Raw genomic sequence first — 6,861 nt, forward strand, 5'->3', positions numbered from 1 at the left:
ATATAATTATGAAAATTACTTCTAAATCCTCTAGTGTGTGTTTTTTTTTTCTTCTTCTTCTTCTTGTGTAGGAGCCAATTTTCTTCTTTTGTGTGTCTTGTAAGTTTTTGTTGAAAACAAAACTTTAAGAAATAAAGTACAGCAAGTTCAGATACCGATCTCTTCTTTCCAGCTTATTAATATGTTGCACTTCATTATATGATAATGATTCGGCTGTAGTACTGTGAAGTCTATTTTCTCTCAAGTGTTCTGACCGATGTTCTGCTCAAAGTTTTGCTCTTTTTTAAAAATCTTAAGCCTAGGGTCCTGGGGTCTGCCACTTGGTTAACACTGTTTATGCCAGCCACTGGTTTGTCAGAGGTTGTACTTAATGCCTTTGAACTAGCAAGGCTTATTTATTTTTTCCTTTTAACATTTGATCTGCAAGTGGCTTCAGGACTTATTTTGTTTTTGAGGGAGACTATGAGTTTTCTGCACATTATTCTAGAGACTTTTTTTTCTCAAAAGTTCCCTTTCAGTCACTCCTTAGATGAAAGATCTTTGAATATACATAGACTTCCTGACTGGCAGGGATGAGTAATTTGGGGGTTCTCTGACTCTCTTCCCTGATCTCCTGGATAAGCTTCTATTGGTATCACCTGTAGTTGTTAGGCTCCACTAATTGCTACCTGACTTTAGCAATACTCTGGGATACAGTGTGGTCCATAGTTGGATCCACTTAAGTCAGTCCTCCTACTAATAGAGGTGGGCTGTTGACAGTCTTGAGTATTGTTCTGACACTTTTCTGGGTGAAACCTCAGGTGCAACTTGCATAGGGCAGGTGCATTATGAGTGTATGTTATGAGTTATGGTGTACGTGTGCCAGGGGAAGGTGGAAACAGGTGTTAGCACTGAGATCCACCCACTATGGATGTTCTGTAACTCCAGAATAAGATTTGGTGGTTTTTCAGCTTCCTAATCTATCCAAAATAGCTTTTTCATCTGCGGAAACTGGGGACAGATATTTGCCATTTTTCTGTCAACTTTGCTTGACAGAAGTTCTCCCATAATATAAATCTATATGGACAAGGGGACAGAGCTCTTCACAAATTGCCATATCCAGATCCTCCCTACTTGTGGGAATTGGGGGTGGAAAAATGGTCATTACCACCTGAATGCTACCACACACTCAGTGTAGGCCTTTTGCAGCATGGGCCTGTGGAAAATGTGATCTCTTCATGCTCACTGGCTTCTCGAGAGCTGCAGGGAGGAGATAAACGGCTACTGGCTGTGAAGCCCACTGTCCCAACTCATTGCTATGGAAGAGCTGGGGGAGGAGGTGAGTGTAGTCTTTAGCATGAATGCCATTGCCATCCACTGTTATGACTAAGTTGTCATAGATTTTGTTGAGTAAATGTTTCTCAGTTTGCTGTAAGGCCTTTGATCAATCTTCAAAGACTTCGAATGATTGTCTTTCCTAATTTTTATGAGCTTAGTAGGTACCTCTCCCGGGCAGTTTTCCCTGAGTTCTCTTTACCACCGTTTGGGATGCCTTCCTGCCATGAGGCTTCGAGCACTGTTCCATCTTACAAAATTAGAGAAAACAATATTTTATCTCCATGTATTATTGTGACTGTTACATTAAATTATTTTTCACAATCAGAACTTTTATCTTTATTTAACTATTATGCCAATATATTGATTTTTAGCACCAAATTTACTTTAACAAAAATCATTGTCAATAGGTAGAAACAGCAATTTCCGGTGACTTTGATCTTTGGCAATGCTGTAACTGGTCTACATGATACAACCAATTCATTGTATGTTATTTTATATGACAGACTTTATTCATTTTTCCCTCTTTCAATTCAATTATCATAAAGATTTTGATGGAAAGCATATCAATATTCTGGAAATGTTAATATAAAAATGCCCTAGCTACTGGAGAAGCTGTTAAAAAAGCAATGCAGAATGTAAGCATGGTAGACATTGTCAGGATGGCAGCTTGGTAGGATGACAAAGGTTAGCTGAGAATCAGGAGCTTGCCTTGGTTTCATTCCCCTTGCTCTGAGACCTAGAAATATTATTCAATCCCTGTGCCTAACTGTACCTTCCAGGTATCCAAGTAAAACCTTATATAATGATGGGATTTAGTGAGATCACCAAGGACCTGTTTAAATATATTCTTCTGGGTCAAGAAAGTTGGAATCAGAAGGAAGGGGTCACAAGAATAACAGAGGATAGATGATCAAAATAATGGGGTCTGAAAAATAGAAGAAATAATGATCATCTAGCATATTAGATTTCCAAATTTTCAACAGCAGTAACATGTTTTGAAAAGAAGAACTTAAGAAGATTCAGCTTCAATATACAAACATCAGTTCCCTAGTGGAAGTGGGGTTGGAGCAAGTACTGCTGCAGTAACTTGTTCATATCTCCATCAGTGGGCCTGGACCCAATATTGCCAATTTCTGTTGGAATCCAGTGTGAAACTTGATCTGATCCCATCTTTCCTCTGTAACAATAAAATCTCATATGGTGGGGAGCACTAAAACTCATGAGGTAGCCCTAATGAAGATCATGTGGTAGAAGATACTCCATTCATTCTTAAGGTTTTATTGAGTCTTCCTAACTAAGGAGTCAGCTCCAGGACAAAACTCAATTTGTGATATTTCAGCCTTTAGCAGAGGAAGTCAAAAAGGCTTTACATAGGCCATTCTATATCGATATATGAGAATTAGAAATTGAGCCTTTTGCTAGCATTCACATAGGTTATAGTCGGCTACATACCTCCTCTCCTGATACTTGAAAATCTAATTAGCTCTTAAAGAGGATGAGGTGTGTTAGAACATGAGAAGAGTCCCTTGGATGCACCTTTAAGCTCTGAGAGACTTTTAGCTGCTCTTTGCAAAGCTGGGGTACAGCCATAGAAAGGGAGTACACCATGGTCTTACCATGTGTCCTCTGAATTTGCTGTAGCCCTCTCTCTGAAATACAACCATGTCTTGCTGTGGGATCCACTGAAGCTGAGGATTTGACCCTGCAGCAGAAGCTGGAGAGTGGTTCACCAAGGCAGCAAGCTGGAAGGAGGGGCTGGTGAGAAGTTGAAGTCTACAGCGGGTGAATACCCAGATGGAGCCAAAACAGCTAGGGAGACCCTTTTGGAGCACTATCTTGGCAGAGAAGTAGTCCACAAGTACACCCAGCTATAGCTGGATCATCAAAATTTATCAGGTCATACCAGGAAGAGGAGAACAAGGCATATCACTTAGAGACCATTTATCCCTTCCCCTTCCTCTTATCACCATGAAGATGTAGAAGTTCCCTGCCTTATAAACCTGAATACTTTCTCAGAGAAAGATTCACGAGGAGGGGAAAGGAACTGGGAGACTGAACATTTGTATTAAGAAAAATTAGACAGTCAGAGGGATAGCATAAATTAGCATGTTGCACTCAACCGTAAGTGGTGAGAAACTAAAAGTAACAGACATTTTATTAACTGGAAGGCTAACTGGAAGGCAGAGGCTTGCACTTTGGCCAGTAGAGGAGATGTCTGTCTTCAGAGCAGCCACACCTGTTCTGGCAAAGCAGTCAGGCCAGGGCCTGAGGCTCAGTGAGCATTGAGCAGGTATAGGCTAGGTAGGAAGACATTTGCAAAGGAGTGCTGCTGCCATCTCCATAAGGAAGTCAACCCAGTGAAGGCCAGAATCTCGTCAAGTTCCATGCTTATTCTTCTCACCCCATCCCACATTAGTTCAGAACTTTTTCTTGATGGAAAATCTGTGGAACAAATATGAAAGAGATTAAAGGCTGACATTTAAATAGTCAGTCAATATCTGTCTTCTTTCATCTTGTTCAGGGTAAATCTCTACCTTATGGAATGGTTCTCAGGAGTTGAAAACAGGGCCAAAAGCTTTTAAGTTTGAGAAGGATCCATTGGGCAGACTGAGCTAAAAGGGTCTAAAAAGACAAAGAGACCCCACACCTTCAAGACATATAGATGAAGTCAAGTAACTGGTCTAGGTCACATATTCAGTGGTAGATGGATACATGAATTATATTGTTATATTATATTATCTTTGCCAACTGTCTGGACCCCGAGAATGAGAATATTCATTGAATACCTAAAACATGTCACTATCCTGTAACCATTTTTAAAAAATATTTTATTTTTGTATTTGAGAGAGAGAAATATATATATATATAGAGAGAGAGAGAGAGAGAGAGAGCGCGCGAGAGAGCACTAGCAAAGGGGAGAGGAGAAGCAGGCTTCCCGCTGAGCAGGGAACCTGATGCAGGGCTAGATCCCTGGGATAATGACCTGAAGCAAAGGCAAATGCTTAACCAACTGAGCCAGTCAGGAGACCCTGTATCCACTTTTATAGATGAGAAAACTGAGGCTCAGAGACAAGAGCTCAATAGCCCAGGATGACAAGAGTGCAAGTAGCAGAGTTAAAATCATTGAGTTCTAGAAATGTTAACAGCGTGTCCTTTATATGATACAGTGTTAAACAAAACAGATGTGATCTTGCCCTTCATAAAAATTAGTGAAAATTAATATTACATTCAACTCTATTATGTCAGTGAAGCTTAATCTCATGAATTATTTAATTTATTTTAAGTGGATCAAGAAAGATGAATAAAGGCAGGAAATCATTCTTAAAAAAAAAAAAAAAAAAAGGAAAAGAGACCAGCCTATGTAAAGGACATAACACAGCTTCTAACACAGTAATCTAAGAAGCAATGTTTGTTCTTTCCATTCTGTTCTAACGTTCACATAGGTTCTTTTTCAGTTATTTACTGTTTTATACCATGTGCTTTAATCCCCATTAGTTGTGCTTGTCCATGTAGTCGTTACCAGTGGGCCAGATAGCATACCTCTTTTTCATCCCTGTGGAATGTGGCACTAATCACTGCCGTTTTAACCAAAGTCATTTTATTGTGGTGGCTGAAGAGGATCTTTCCTAGACAAGTTGACTGGAATGAGACTAATCTATTTTTCTCTGCTTTTTTCCCTCAAAAATGGGGAAAATCCCACCAGGACCATCATAGATGACTTAAGAGAAGAGTCACTAGTAGTGCAAAAAAGCTGCACCTCTCAATTAAGCCAACATTGATTAGGAAGGAAACAGAACAGCAATAGGAGCTTGCCTTCACTAACTGATTTTTGTCTCAAGGTTTCCGAGGTGGTGATAAAAGTGGGAAGTGCAGGTTTTGAAATCAGACAGGTTTTGATTATTAATAGTAACTCTTCCCTTTAGTCTTTTGGCTTCTTCTATAGTTATAAAGTCTTCATATTAAAACAGTGAGTAACAATATGTACCTTATAGGTTACTGCAAGGATTGAGGTAATGCACCCAGCACAGTGCCTGGTTCCTGGTCAGGACCTGGTGATCTGGGGTCATTAACATTTAGCTGTGCCTTCCCTCTGTCCCTGCAGCCTCACCAGCCTTGGCGTCTTACCTCCATGGAACAGGAACACAGAGCTTGACCCTCACTTGCGCAGCAACTTCTGCTCCCTGTGCCTGTGCCATTTGAGTCTGTGCCACAAGACTGGCACACTGCTGGGTAGTTCCAGGTTCAGGTAGATACTTTACTTCCTCATTAGCAAAGGCAGAGCTCTTGCTAAATCACTGGCAGAATGTCTCATTGCCTTTTATTCATTACTGGCTACTAATTATTTTAAATTGTTTCTTAATTAGATTCTGTCCACTGGAAAATGGATGTGAAATGAACAGGACACAGGATGGACCTGCAGGATGAAACAAACAGTGCATGGTTCCTCAAAGATGGTCATTGCCACCAGGAGAGGATACTTTACTTAAGGCTCCATTTCCTTGCCAGACTCTCCCAGGCCCACTTTTCCAGCCCTTGAGGAAAACATCTTCTTTCCAGGGCTCTCAGTAAGGACAGGCTATAGTCTGTCAGGAACAAATGTTTGCAGCAGACTTCAAGTCTTGAGTAGTAGGTCTCCCTTAAGGAAAGGTGAATAAAACCAGATGGAATCTGCCCTGGCAGTTTTGTCTCCTTGGCTATTCTCTGTTTACATGGATCTGCTCCCAACCCCTCTGCAATCCAGAGCCTTCATCTTTCCTCCTCCCCTACCAGGCTATGACCCGAGAAAAGGCATTGCCCTTGGTTTCTTATCCTTCCCTTTATGTTACTGATTCTATTCTTGCCGGGGGACTAAAGATGCTTCTTATAAAGTCTCATCTCTAGCTGTAAATGAGTTATTTCTCTTACAGAAAGGCAAGCTATCAATTTGATAGTATGCAACAAAGATTTCAAAGTTTACAGTCTTTATTTCTGCTTTCAATAAATAATCTAAGAAAATAATCACAAATGAAGACATAGCTCAAGCTGAAGGATGGTGTTATAGATTGAATGGTGTCCTTCCAAAGTTCATATGTTGGAGTCCTAACCCTCAGTACCAAGTACCTGACCTTGATTGGAGATAAGGTTTTTATAGAGGTAATTACGTTAAAATGAGGTAATTAAGTGGGCCCCAACCCAAAGTAACTGAAGTCATTATGAAAAGGGGAAAGTTGGACAGAACTGTGTATAGAGAGAAGATGATGTGAAGACACTGGTAGAAGATGGCCATCTACAACTCAGGGAGAGAGGCCTGCCTGCAACAGAGTCTCCCTCACAACCTCGGAAGGAACCAACTCTGCCCACACCTTCATCTCAGACTTCCAACCTCCAGAACTGTGACAATGCCTTTCTGTTAAGTTGCCCAGTTTATGGCACTTTGTTATAGCGGTCCTATCAAACTAAAGCAGATGGACAAAGAGATATTGATAGCACGGAAAAAATAATCTAAGTGAGAAATAGGCTTAAAATTCACAGGCAGGAAGGTTACATACATATAAACCAGACCAA

This window comes from Ursus arctos, chromosome Y, assembly GCF_023065955.2.
Source record: "Ursus arctos isolate Adak ecotype North America chromosome Y, UrsArc2.0, whole genome shotgun sequence".
In the NCBI taxonomy this organism is placed as follows: Eukaryota; Metazoa; Chordata; class Mammalia; order Carnivora; family Ursidae; genus Ursus; species Ursus arctos.